At 42.5% G+C, this 14,105-nt stretch overlaps 1 long non-coding RNA gene across 1 annotated transcript; it reads left to right on the forward strand.

The window, feature by feature from the left end:
• The first annotated feature begins 2,004 nt into the window (after window positions 1-2,004).
• LOC108635113 lies at window positions 2,005-13,301 on the forward strand. The gene is made up of 3 exons (XR_001917753.1): window positions 2,005-2,176; window positions 10,885-11,030; window positions 13,236-13,301. It is a non-coding gene; the product is annotated as an uncharacterized LOC108635113 (long non-coding RNA).
• Window positions 13,302-14,105: the final 804 nt, after the last annotated feature.

Below are 14,105 nucleotides of genomic sequence, written 5' to 3' on the forward strand. Positions count from 1 at the left end.
CACTGATTATTTTTTTCACTTCTCTTCTCAATATTATACTCTTTATATATTAAAGTATAATTTATTTATATATTATATTTTAATTATTATATATTTATAAGCAACGTTAGTATCTGGTAGAATAAGCTCTCCAAATGTCAGTCTTTTCCAAAATATTTTGAGATATTTTAGTTTGTTACACGTTTTAGTTTGTAAAGTTTCTGAATATAATTCACTGGAACTTTAGACAGTGTGTTTTCTTTTACTACAGAGAAAAATTCTAAAATTCTTTCTCAATTATAAGGGAAATATGCTTTTGCAAACTACTCAAACTATAAGAAGTGATGTATGAAAGGGCAGTAGTTGCACTTTGCAGAGGCACACACTCTGGTGTGTGGTTTTGGTTTGGTGTCTTCAGGAGACTATTGCTACCTTATATAGAATTTTCATATTGTTCTTTTCAGGAGTATCAGTTTTATACTTTATCTCTTGACTTTTTCCTGCACCAGATGAAGAGTTACCTCACTCATGTCATAATCTGATTCCCCTTGTCATCTCTGTTTTGAGGTGTTGATCACTGTGTTTGCAGTGGTTGTTTTTAGATTGTTGTTTTTGTAACTTTAATTCAGTTGTTTCTTAATGGGCCTTCTGATTGGACTGCAAAGGATTTTGTGTTTCCCTCCTTCCCCCTTCACTTCCTTCATTCCTTTTTTACCTTTTTCTTTCTTTCTGCTTCTTCTGTTGGTTGATAATTCAACTAACAATTGCATTTTTATGGTTGGTAATATTGAAATTCTGTTCTGTAATCATAATGAAGTCTCTTCTGCTTGTATAGACTAATTCTGAAAATTCAAAATAATTTACATGAGTGTGTCAATTTTATTGACTTTAGCACCAAGTAGTGGGCTGTGCTTAAATTGCTTCACCACAGTTCTGATGCCATGACTGTTATCACTTGATGAGAATGTCTGTAGCGTCAAGGTCAATGGATTCTTTTTTCTATCCTCTGCAAACAACTAAATACATAGTACATTGTAATTTATTTCACTTTTACACAGACTTTCTTGAACAATTTTTTTTTTTTCATCCTGGAGTTTGAGTTTTTTGTTTTACTTTTAGAGAGAAAAATATACCTCCTTCACTCTGTCTATAATATCTAGCTTCTTTCTTACTAGTTTTATCTATTGCTTGTAATCGCTTCCACTTTTCTTCTTAATAACATTTTTGAAGTTGATTGACTTTTAGTTTTAATTTGGGCTGATTGATTTCTAGGTCTTTACTAGGTTTTATCCTTTTCCCCCTTGAATTCTTGCTTTGTATTTTACCATTTTGTGTTTCTACATTTTCCTCATTTTGTTGGCAAACATCCTCAAGAAACTCTCTTAGAATGTTTGCATGGGAGGTAACCACGTGTAGTTCTTGCATGTCTCACGCTGACTCACTTTTGTACCCTCATTTTATCAACAGTCTGGGTTTACAGTTCCTTCCATAATCTCGACGATCTTGCCCTGTTGTGTTCTGGCCTGCATGGGTTGCTGAGATGATCATCAGATGCCCGTCTGATTCTACTTCCTTCTTAGGGGATCTGTGTTTTCCCTTCTGTAAGCTTACAGGGATCTTTTTCCCCCTTGGTGTCACAGAATTTCTTGATGATGGGCATTGGTGTGGGTCTTTTTTATTTATTGTGCTGAGTAGGAAGTGCAGTGTCTCTCCATGGGTTATTGCTTAATGTATTTGGCTTTTGATTCGTTTTATACCCTGGTGGCTCAGTGGTAAAGAATCTGCCTGCAGTGCAGGAGACCCAGGTTCGATCCCTGGTCGGGAAGATCCCCTGGAGAAGGGAATGGTAACCCACTCCAGTATTCTTGCCTGGAGAATTCCATGGATAGGGGAGCCTGACAGGCTACAGTCCATGGGGTCACAAAGAGTTGAGGACACGACTGGGCAACTAACACTTTTCACTGATAACATTTGTACTTTCAGGTATAAAAAAATCATGTATGGTTGCTTCTCTTTTCAGGTGTCGCTGCCTATGTTGGCTGGCAGATCTCCTGAATTCTCAAACCCCTGCTGCAACAAGGTCTTAGTGATGCTGAGCGAATTTGTCATTGTGAAAGCTCTTAACGCCCTTACCTGTATGTGTCAATTAGGGCTGCTGCAAAAAAACCCATGTCTACAAGTTTGCCCAGTGATATTGGTAAGTTTTTGTTTCTTAAAATTAGGATGGGAAACTGAGGGAGTGGTAAGAGAAACATGGGCTTCCCTGGGAGCTCACGTGGTAAAGAGTCTGCCTGCAGTGCAGGAGGCCTGAGCCCCATCACTGGGTTGGGAAGATCCCCTGGGAAAGGGAATGACTGCAGCTGATTGATAGCATTGTGAAATTTCTAGACCATCTAGAGTCGGATTTTCAGCTCTTTCGTCTCTCTTGTGTGTGTGCACAAGCGTGCGCACCCTCCGTGCGTGCTTATGCTGGCATGCGTGTTGTGTGTGAGTGACACGCAGGCCACTCACAGGAGCGTCGGTTCCCCAGCCCAGGCTGGGAAGTACATCTTTGTTTTAATCTGTAGTTAAGTCTTGGTGATCCTTGAAAGACAGAGATTTTTTCTTTTAACACAATGTAGATAAAGGCTTTAACTGCTCTGAAGAGGTAGCTTATGTTTTTGGACATTTGATTATTAGAGACTGTATGTGAGAGACTGTTTATGACTTCTGTCATTACACGGATCGCCGGTTAAACGCTTGTAGTATCGCCATTACTACTGTTAGTAATTTTATTAACCAATGAAAGGATTAATTCCTTGACCTTTATAATAGTTAACCTATGCTTATCAATTTAAAATTCAGAATAAGAACAAACAGGTATATGTGACCCTTTGTAAAAGTAAAAATATTAGAAGCTTTTAGTTTTTGTATCACTTCATTTTAAGGAAGTAACCAATGTGAGATTGCAAGTTGGCTTTGTACCGAGAAGACATGAAATCTTAGACAATTACCTTTTTAGATAAAATATTTTATTACTGCTTAATGCTTTGCCAATAGAATTTATAAAAACTCAAAATTAGTTAGATTTGATTGATAAGTTTTTCTTGAGGTAATCCTTGGAGAAAAAAAGACAAAGAAATTATTATTTTGATTATATAAATTAGATGGTTAGATAGTAGAGATATAAAATCTCCAGAAGTTTTTATGCATGAATATAGATTTTTAAAAAGAAGAAAATTGTGGAAATTTGAGTATATGTAGATTTCTTATTGTGCACTCTAATAATATCTATAATCATTCTTTTAGATTGTAATCCTAATTTGAATTTGTTGATGATTATGTTAAAAGAATTTAATAGTGAAATTTTGAGTGTTGGCAATGTAATTCTGATAAAAATCTGTGCTACACTGAAATGCTTTTTTGTGTGTGTAATCTACAAAGTACTAAAACCTTGAGGGAATCCTCTTTTTTCCTCAGTTTTTAAAGAGCTAATAGCTTGGGAAGCAAAAATTACTAATATAATAAAAGATGTAGAACGTCTTTGAGTTTCTTGTCCTGTGTAGTATAAGGCAGATGTAGAAAGCACCCCTTTTCACATAAGAATATTAAAGAGAAAATGTATCATCCTAACAAATATCTTGCTGCCTGGAATATTTTCCTGCTCATTTCTCACATCAGTGTTGTTCTTTTTCCTCCTGTGAAAGTGGCATTGCCTTTTAAAAAGGGTCAAAGTTTCCTTGCTTTTGACTTTGATATTCTTTATTCTGATGAAAATCCTCTGTATATATATATATTTGTATATTATAGCTTTACATAATGTATTCTGTTGCTTATTTGGAAATTATGTTTGATATTTAATATAAGTAGCATTTTGTTTATCTGCAAAATGGATGTCTGTCCATTTTAAGCAAAAATTATCATAAAAAATAGTTTTTTACCTCTCTTGCCAAAATCTACAGAGATTTTTCTGAGTTCTGCTGTTTCTCGTCGGGGTCTTCAAGTATCTTAAGTTTAACATAAAAGTAATTATCTTGAGGTATAGAATAAATTTGGAGCATTTTGGATGTGGAACTCCCTTGGAACTAGAACTGAATGTGATACTACCTATGGGGATGAAGACGAGCCTTGCTGAGAAAAATCAAGCAAACAGTCATTTGTTGGCATTTTGAACTGTTGAAAAGAAAAATGTGTTTAATAACTTAGAAACACCTACTTACTTAAAAACCAGATGATAAACTGTGTGCCTCTCTCTGTTGTTCTGTCTTTATGTGTGGTTAGTCTGTTCTAGTGATTCTTAATGGGAATTGGGTTGGTGGTGGTGATGACCATAATTGATATTAATCAGTCTTCCCACTCTGAATTTATGAAAACTGACCTTTCCCTCTTGTTGTCGTTGTTCAGTGGCCAAGTCATGTCCTAGTCTTTGCGACCCCATGGACTGTGGCCCACCAGGCTCCCCTGTCCGTGAGACTTCCCAGGCAAGAATATTGGAGCCGGTTGGCCTTTGCTTCTCCAGGGATCTTCCCGACCCAGGGATCAAACCCGTGTCTCCTTCCCTGGCAGGCGGGTTCTTCACTGCTGAGCCACCTGGGAAGCCTCCCTTTGCTTCCACCTGTCCCCAGAAAACTGGGAGTGTATTGGATGTTTTACGGAAAATCCTCTTGATTCTGTTTTCTTGTATTTGGCATGTTTGAGGTTCTCTGTATCCATTAGCTGCTTACCGACACAGTAATGCTGTGTGAAAATCAACCATAAGATCTCAGGAAGTGCTTCAGTCAGGTTCTCTTCACGCATCTAGGTGTGAGCTCTGTGGGCGGCTCTGCTTCAGGCCTTGCGTCTCCCGGCCGGTGTGTGGGGACTGGGATGCATCTGTCTCCCCTGGGCCCACGTCGGAGGGCAGCTCCTCCCCGGGTGGCGTCCTGGGCGGAGGCAGAAGCCCAGTCGTGCTGCGCATTTCGAGCCTCTGTCTGTGACGCCTGCAGACGCCCCATTGGCCAGAGCAGGTGCTGTGACTGAGATGAGGGGCGGGCAGAGAGGGCCCCTTTGTGCAGGTGAGCGCCAGGTAATGGTGTGCCCGTGCAGCACAGGTGACACAGAGGACCGGGGCCACTGATCCCGCCTCGTCTTCTGCCTGACTTCTGCCAGGTCGTCTTTTGAGTTCCTTTTTGGAGGTTTTTCGGTGTTTTGGCAGCCCTCATTTTCTCTGTTGTCAGAGGGAAACTTCAGCTCTTCCATTGTTGGCTGTCTCAGAAGCTGCAGGGTGTTAATGGAATAACCAAAATCACCTCCATGTGTAGAAGAATTGGAAATGGGAGAACTCTGGAGACAGATACCTTGAACAATTTTTTTCTCTTGCCCTATTTAAGTAATATTGGCACAAAATAGTATTCTTTTTTTTTAATCATTTCTTAAATTTATTTTTTATGGAACTGGCCCTGGTTTGTAACATCATCCAGGTTTCATGTGTACAGCATTGTATTTCTGCTTCTGTGCACACTGCAGTGTTCAGTTCAGTTCAGTCGCTCAGTCGTGTCCGACTCTTTGCAACCCCATGAATCGCAGCACGCCAGGCCTCCCTGTCCATCACCAACTCCCGCAGTTCACTCAGACTCACGTCCATCGAGTCGGTAATGCCATCCAGCCATCTCATCCTCTGCCGTCCCCTTGTCCTCCTGCCCCCAATCCCTCCCAGCATCAGAGTTCCAGGTTGCATAGGAAATAAAGCTAAATTTTGTCAATAAAGCTATAATGAGCATAGAAAGTAAGTAAATGAAGTCGCTCAGTCATGTCCGACTCTTTGCGACCCCATGGACTGTAGCCTACCAGGCTTCTCCATCCATGGGATTCTCCAGGCAAGAATACTGGAGTGGGTTACCATTTCCTTCTCCAGGGGATCTTCCCGACCCAGGAATTGAACCCAGGTCTCCCGCATTGGAGGCAGACGCTTTAACCTCTGAGCTACCAGGGAATCCCCAAATGAGCAGAGGGGTGCGTATATCTTTTTGAATTAGTGTTTTATTGTTTGGATAAATCACTTATGTGTGGCACACCAAATAGCCAGAAATAGCTGGATCTTATGGTAGTTCTGTTATTAACTTGTTGAGGAATCTCCACAGTGCTTTCCATAGTGACTCCTCCAATTTCCACTTCTACAGTATGAAAAAGGTTTCCTTTTCTACACGTGCTTTCCAGCACTTGCTGTTTCTCGTCTTTTGGCAGTGTGAGGTGATAGCTCATTGTGATTTTGATTTCATTTCCCTTATAATCAATGATGGTGAAAATCTTGACATGTGTCTGCCAGCCAACTGTATGTCTTTGGAGAAATTCAGCTCCTCTGCCCATTTATGCTGCAGGTTGTTGTTTTTTTGGCTGTTGAGTTATCTGAGTTCTTTATATATATTGACATTAACCCCTTATCAGCTCCATGACTTGCAGATAGCTTCTCCCAAGCTATCTTGTTTTGTGCAGAAGCTTTTTAGTTTGGTGTCGCCCCATTTGTTTATTTTTGTTTCTCTCGTCTGAGGAGACATATCTGAAGATTTTGCCAAGGCTTTTGTCAGAGAGCATGCTGTTTATGTTTTCGTTTGTTGTTCCGTTTTTCCAGCGCTATTTAAGGGACAGCCTTTCTCCACTGTATATCGTGTGCTCTTGTTCACAAGTGTGGGTTTATTTGTCTCTGGGTGATGATCTATCCACTGGTGTAAGTGGGGTGTTAAAGTCCCCTGGCTCCTCTCTTGCGGTCCGCTCTTGCTTTGTTGTGGTGCTCCTGAGTTGGGGTGTGTGTGTGTGTGTGTGTGTGTGTGTGTGTGTGTGTGTATAAATCACTGTTATGTCTTCCTGATGAATCGTCCGGTTTGTCGTTACATGCTGTTCATCTTTGTCTTTTGTTGCCTTTTTTGGCTTGAAGGCTGTTTTACTTGATGTGAGTATGGCTGCGTTCCTCTGATTAGGCTGTCATTTGGAGCCTTCTGTCCCTTCTCTTTGAGCCTATGTTTGTCCTTAGAGCCGAGTTAGGTGTCCCGGCGGCAGCATATATAGTTGGCTCTTATTTTTTCTTTTAACCTGTTATCTTGTATCGGGTTGTAGCCGATTAACAATGTTGTGATCGCTTCAGCTGAACAGCAAAGGCCTGAGCTGTCCATATACACGCATCCATTCTCCCCTAAGCTCCCCTCCCGCCCAGGCTGCCGCATGACATTGCAGAGTTGCATGTGCTGTGCGGTGGTTGGTCATCTGCTTCTGATATAGCAGTGTGCACAGATCCACCCCGGGCTCCTGTGCCTTCCACCGTCCTTCCCCCGTGGCAACCACAGCTTCATTGTCTAAGTCTGTGCGTCTCTTGCAGCTCTGCAGATCAGTTAATTTGAAACATTTGTTTTTAGGTTCCACGTATAACGGATGTCATGGGCTTCCTTGGTGTCCCCTATGGTAAAGAATCTGCCTGCAATGCGGGAGACCTTGCTTTGATCCCTGGGTGGGGAAGATCCACTGGAGAAGGGAATGGCCACCCACTCCAGTATTCCTGGAGAATCCCATGGACGGAGGAGCCTGACAGGCTACAGTCCATGTGTTTACTGTGAGGTTTATATAAAACATCTCATAGGTACATGTGTCTTTTTCAATTCTGATTTCTTCAGGGTATATGCCTAGGAGTGGGATTGCTGGATTAAATGGTGGTTTTATTCCTGATTTTTTTTTTAAAGGAATCTCCATACTGTCTTCCATAGTGGCTATATCAATTTACATTCCTGCCAAGAGTACAAGAGGGTTCCCTTTTCTCCACACCCTCTGCTGTATTTATTGTTTGTAGACTTTTTGGCGATGGCCATTCTGACCAGCGAGAGGTGATATCTTACTGTAGTTTTGATTTGTAGTTTCCGCTTCATCTATTTATATATGTATATATATGACATATATATCATTGGAAGGACTAATGTTGAAGCTGAAACTCCAGTACTTTGGCCATGTGATGCGAAGAGCTGACTCATTTGAAAAGACCCTGATGCTGGGAAAGATGGAAGGCAGAAGGAGAGGGGGATGACAGAGGATGAGATGGTTGGATGGCATCACTGACTCCATGACATGGATTTGGGTAAAGTCCGGGAGTTGGTGACGGACAGGGAGGCCTGGTGTGCTGCAGTCCATGGGGTCGCAAAGAGTCGGACACAACTGAGGGACTGGAGTGAACTTCGTTTGTTTAGACTTCTGTGTTTCTAAATTTGTTCCTTCATTTGTGTGATACTTGTCTGCCTTTTCATGATTATTTCTTAAACTTACTGTGTTTGAGGTTTCCTTTTCCCAGGCTTCGAGGGTGAATTCTTTCTTTTGGTTTCTGCCTGCCTAAGGTTGGTCCAGTGGTTGGTGTGAGCTTCATGTAGGGTGAGATTTGTGCTGTTTGTTTGTGTCTTTGTTTTTCCTCTGAGGGGCAAGGCTGAGTGAGGTGGTGATCCTGTCTGCTGCTGACTGGGTTTGTGGTTTTGCTTTGTGTGTTGTTCAGATGAGGCATCCTGCACCGGGTGCTGCTGGCGGTTGGGTGATGCGGGGTCTTGTATTGAGGTGGTTTCCTTCGTGGGGGTTCTCACTACTTGATACTCCCTAGGGCGAGTTCTCTGCTCGTCTAGGCTTAGAGTCAGTGCTCCCACTGCAGAGGCTCAGGGCTGTATCTCGCCAGTCCCAGCACAAGGGGCTCCTTGTGTTCTCATTCTAGAGGCATGGGCTTTAAAGGTTTCCGTTTCGGAGACACTGGGACCTCCTTGCAGCGATGACGGAGGTCAGTGTTTTTCTGGTGAATCGGGAGAACGACTCCCTGTTTTCCTGCGGGGAAACCTGCCCACACCTCGCGCACCTCGGCGGGCTCCTCGCAGTCACAGAAGCTGAGCCCCACGCGGGGCTCCGGAAGACCTCAGAAGATGCCTTCTGACCCTTCGGGTGGGATGGTCACTGAAGGGGGTGGTCCTTCTCAGGTGCTGGTGCCATTCTGCTTTCTCAGAAGCGTCCTTGCTCGCTGACAGAGTCATGAGCGCAAACTTTCTTTCTTGCATTTTAGTCTCTTTAGTTAAGTGTCCCTTCTGTTCGTTAATTTCATTCCTGAGCTCACTGGACTGCCTCTGAGTTTTCCTGTGGCTCTTTGAGTGTCCTCATGACAGCTGTCTGGAATCCTCTGTCAGATCCCTGTACTCAGTGGCTTTAGTTTCTGGAGAATTTTCCTTTCCTTTTTGTGACACAATCTTCCTGTTGTTCTTCCAGGTGCTTGATGAGGGTGTTTCTCTTCCTGTGCCTTGGAAATAGTGAAGGCTTCTTGATTCTGGTTCAGCAGGCTGGAAGTTAGTAGTCTTTCTCTGTTGTCCGTTAGGTGGCACTATAGCCTAACTTTTAAAGTTCCTTTGTGCGTGCTGCCTCTGGTTGTCTTGAGGAGCCTGAAGCTCCCACCCTCTGCTGCCTGGTGGTGGTGTGCCTTGCGCTGCCACTGTTGCTAGCATCGTTGCCCGGGCATCAGGGTAGTGGGCCCTTGGTCACGTGCAGGGTTTCCCGAGTCCCTGGCACTGCTCTCACAGGATGAGGGGAGGGTGGACTAGAGCTGGGGGCGCAGGCCTGTCTCTGTTGGGCCTTGTGTTGCAAGGTGTGAGGGCTTTGCTGCGGTGGCGGGAGGTGTGGGGGCTGGAGTTGTGGGCGCCTCTGTGACTGGGGCGACGGGGTCCTGGCCCAGTGCCGCTGCCGCCCGGTCACCGGAGGCTGTCGGTGCTGCTGCAGGGGAGGCCAGAGCCTCTGGGGCCGCAGCTCAGCTGCCGTGGGCGGAGGGCAGACTGCAGTCTCCACTGTGTATTCCCTGGGCCCACCTTTCCTGTTTGCTCCGGTCCCCCCACCTCTAGGCGTCTAGGTAAGTTGAATTCTGCACCTCGTTGTGTTGGGCAGAGGCACCTTTGTTGAGTTTTCGGTGTTGTGCTGATTGTAAAGGGGAAAGACAAAGGGAGCATCTCACTCCACCGTAGGATCGGCACTGTGGTGGCAGAAGTCTTAGTTCCCTGTTAGCCTGAACCTCCTATGACGTCAGTGTTTTTTAAATGATGATGTCTTCATATGCTCAGAACTAATAGGTTTTTGCTTTTTGTTGTTGTTTTGCTTTTAGAAGTTTGAATTTTATTCTAAATCCAGTTAGTTTAGCTGTGTGAATTTTATCCTAAATCTTCAGTTAGTTGAAATCATTGACGTTAAGTGTCGTACCGAAAATAGTTAAAAGATGTGAAAAGATATTCACTTAATTTTGTGGTTTAATCTTCCATCTTAACTCTTTAACAGTGGGCAGCATATGTTTTCTGCCTTTCAGTCTCAATTCATATTGCCTTGTGAATGAATTCATGAGTATTCAAATTTGATACGATCAGATCTTTGCCTGTAAATGAGTGTCAGTCAGGTGAGATCATTCCCTTCATCCAAGCCGCGACTTGGAGGAGAAACGCCTTCGCCGTTCCTTGCCCTGTGTGGTGGCTGTGCGTCCCTGGACCTCCGTCAGGTGGATGACATGGGGTCACAGTCTGCCGTGTGCTGCTGGGACTCGAGTCTCTGTCCTGTGGTTTTTAAGTCAGTCTCGTGAGTGAGGACGTGTCCCCCATCGTCAGCCCTGACTGAAAACATAAGAGTTTGAATCCCAAGGAAAGAGGGACCTGTTTTTGCCCCCTTACGGTATTGTTCATAGTTATGGGTGGGAATAGTATGACGTCAGAGTGTTCGCCTGGCTCAGTTTATGTCCCAGGACAGTCAGAGGCAACCTGATAGTAACATTTGGTATAATCCCTGTATCAGTAGTGTTGTAAGGGAAACATTTGTTGATGTTAATAGTGGGAAACTCTTTATGAACATGGTATCTTGATAGTGTGGAACTCTTTATGAACGTGGTTGAATCCATGCCTTTTTTTTCCCTCTTAGCCCCCTTTCTGTGTCATCCCAACCTATAGATACGCTATGGTGCTGTGGGATTTATCACCGTGGTAGCTCACCAACTAAGCACAGCTGATGTCTACTGCAAACTGATGCCTTACCTTGATCCATATATTACTCAACCAATAATACAGGTATGCATGTTCCAGCTTGGAATCAATCCTCCCTTCCAACTGTGCCCCTTTAAGAAAGAGGTTTGGAGAGTCCTGTTTTTATTTAAACTTTTAAAGATTTAAATTGGACTACAGACTTCTCCCATTTCTTTCAAGGTAGTTAATGTTAATGAACAAACGCTCTGGAAGGTGAGAGGAGTCCAGGGAGCCGCTATGCTGTCCAGCATGTTGAGTGTAACGCAGCGCTCAGTGGCTCACCCTTTCTCCTTTTGTGCAGTGTCTGAAGCATCTTCTGTTAAGGGAAGTGTAGCAGGAATATATATTGATGGACCTGCTTTTGTTGTAAGTGTATAACTGATTTCAGCCCAAGTCCACATTGATAATAAATTGGAATCAGGCTTTTTCCAAAATTGGTTTTTAGAGCACTCACTGGTTCTGGTTTCTTTTTTTCTTTTATTTTAATCTCAAAACAACTGACCCCTCTTGCTCCCCACCCCTCCCCCACCCCTTCCCAAGCAGTGTAGCACCTGTAGGTCTTTGGTTTGTACAAGGCAATTATTTATCCAGCTTGTCAGTGTATATACCCTTCATTTTGCTGGACAGCCAGCTATCAAAATATTGATAGATATTTAAATTGAATGGACTTTTGAGAGGTGATTCTAGTTTGCTAAAGCATCCTAAAATACTCATTTTGCCTTTGCAAGTTCCTATTCCTCCCTAGCTTTCTCCTACTTTTATAAGCCCAGTGTGCTTTCCCTGTGGTTGGAGTAAATGACCTTGGATATCCTTTGCAAATAAGTGGCTGTGACTCCCTTCAGTCTTTCCTTTTCATAATAGATTAATCCAGTGTGGGGAATCATCATTCTTTCTTTCCTAGAGTTTGTAAAGTAAAATTTTCATCCTGAGAACAATTTATCTATCTGTGAAAGATGGATAATATTGCTAAAAATATGACCTCCTTTTTTGAAGTTTGTTAAGGCTTTCTTAGAAGCCAGGTCTAGAGATTGCTACTGCTTTGACTGCTAATTCTCTTTTGAGCCATAGAAGTTTGGCTCTTTGGAGAAGGCAGTGGCAGCCCATTTCAGTACTCTTGCCTGGAAAATCCCATGGACAGAGGAGCCTGGTAAGCCACAGTCCATGGGGTCACAAAGAGTCGGACACGACTGAGCGACTTCACTTCACTCACTTCTTTATCACTGGAGAAGGAAATGGCCATTCACTCCAGTATGCTTGCCTGGAGAATCCCATGGACAGGGGAGCCTGGCGGGCCGTGGTGCATGGGGTCGCAGAGTCAGACACGACTGAAGTGACTGAACAAGGAAGCAAGTTTGGCTCTTAAACTATTAATGAAAGAAAGGAGTGTTTCTGAGATTGAAAAATTGCATTCATTTGTAATAACTTTTAGTTGTGTTTCACTGAAATAAACCTGATATTTACGTGGTTTGTTAGAAATCTGCACCATTCTCCTTGTTTCTCAGAAATTGTTATTCGTGTTACTCTTTGCTTTTATCATTGTTGTATAGTTTGAAAGGCCAGGTTTAGGAGTTGAGAGACTGCTTATCTATATGCTTTACAGTTCTTACTTTTCTGCGGTTTGGATTAGACAAAAGATAACCTTTGTAGGCTGGTTTCTATCAGCCAGCTCACCAGGTAGTTAAATCTGTCTTAAAAAGTCCTCTTGGTTACTGTTGAACGCCTTTTATTATAAACGCATTGACAAGGAGAACATTCTTGGGGATGAAAAAAGAAGAGATTTTAAGAACTCTATGGAGAGAGTAATATTTTTTAGAAGTGGTTGAAGCTATTGGGAAAACCTGCTGACTGAGGGTGGCCTTGTGGCTGTTGGGCATCTTCTCTGGATTAGTACCTTTTGGCTGTTAGACCTGCGAACTTCAGATACTTCATAGATCTGGAAAGTCATCTGACATTTTGAGATCTAGAAAACTTGGGGTCTAAACTTTTCTAGTCTGGACATTGGTAGTATTCAAGTGTGATAGACACAGATGTGTACTCAGAGGCTAACAATGAATGAAGAAATACCTTCACTCTCTAAAGGTCACTGGTGTTCTTTTTTCTTCTAAGCAAAAGTTGCAGATGTTGATATCTCCCGTTTTCTTAGAAAATGAATGCCTATGTTAACTTTACACAGGTTGTATTTATTGAATTTGAAAACAGCTGTACTGTATGTTATATCTTTGGCTAATTCTTTTTATTTTTCTAATAGAGATTGAAAGAAAACTTGTTCTACTCAGTGTTTTAAAAGAGCCAGTAAGTCATTCTCTATTTGATTATGCTTTGAGGTCTAAAGATATCACTAGCTTGTTCAGACGTTTTCACATGCGTCAGAAGAAGTGAAACGGGTCTCTTCCTGACTGCCCTCCACCTGAGGATCCTGCCATAGCACAGCTGCTGCAGAAGTTGCTCTCACAGGTAGTATCACTTTTCCGGAATCTTACATTTAAATGCAGATGTTATAAAAACATGGAGGCATACATCTAGTGTGTAAGAATATTTTTGATTAAGTTGTAGCATAGCAAATGAGTCAATAAATCTGGTAGATAGGCATTTGCTTTGCGATCTAAGGCATACTGTGATGATGATAAGGCACCGGGTTGAGTTAAATAAGGAATCATGGGAGACCTAGTAAGTTTGCTTGTGGTTACTGGCTATATAAATGAGGGCAAAAGTAGATACAACCTTAGATTTAAGTATATTCCTGATTGTATTTCATATTTTGTCAAAAATATAAAGAAGTTCAGTTCGAAAAAAAAATTACAGAACACAAATGCAATAAAGAAAACTCTTGGTTTAATTCAGCTCAAATTTAGAGTCTTCGCTGCATGCAAGCAGGTAAAATGCTGGGACTCATAATGTGTCTTAGATCGAATAAACCCGCAGTTTACTGCTGTGTCTTGGAAATCTGTGGGTTTGAACCCTTGGTAACAAATCGCATTAGAAGTAGGAATCCTTGTTATTATGCTTGGCATTATTCACATCTAGACTCAGCATCCTGTTCTAGAGGGATGTGTGGATCCTAGGGAAGACGAAGTAGGAGTGTAACTGGTTAGAAAGAAAGGGTACGGTTCCTGAAAAGAT

The sequence above is a fragment of the Capra hircus genome, unplaced genomic scaffold (assembly GCF_001704415.2).
Source record: "Capra hircus breed San Clemente unplaced genomic scaffold, ASM170441v1, whole genome shotgun sequence".
Classification (NCBI taxonomy): Eukaryota; Metazoa; Chordata; class Mammalia; order Artiodactyla; family Bovidae; genus Capra; species Capra hircus.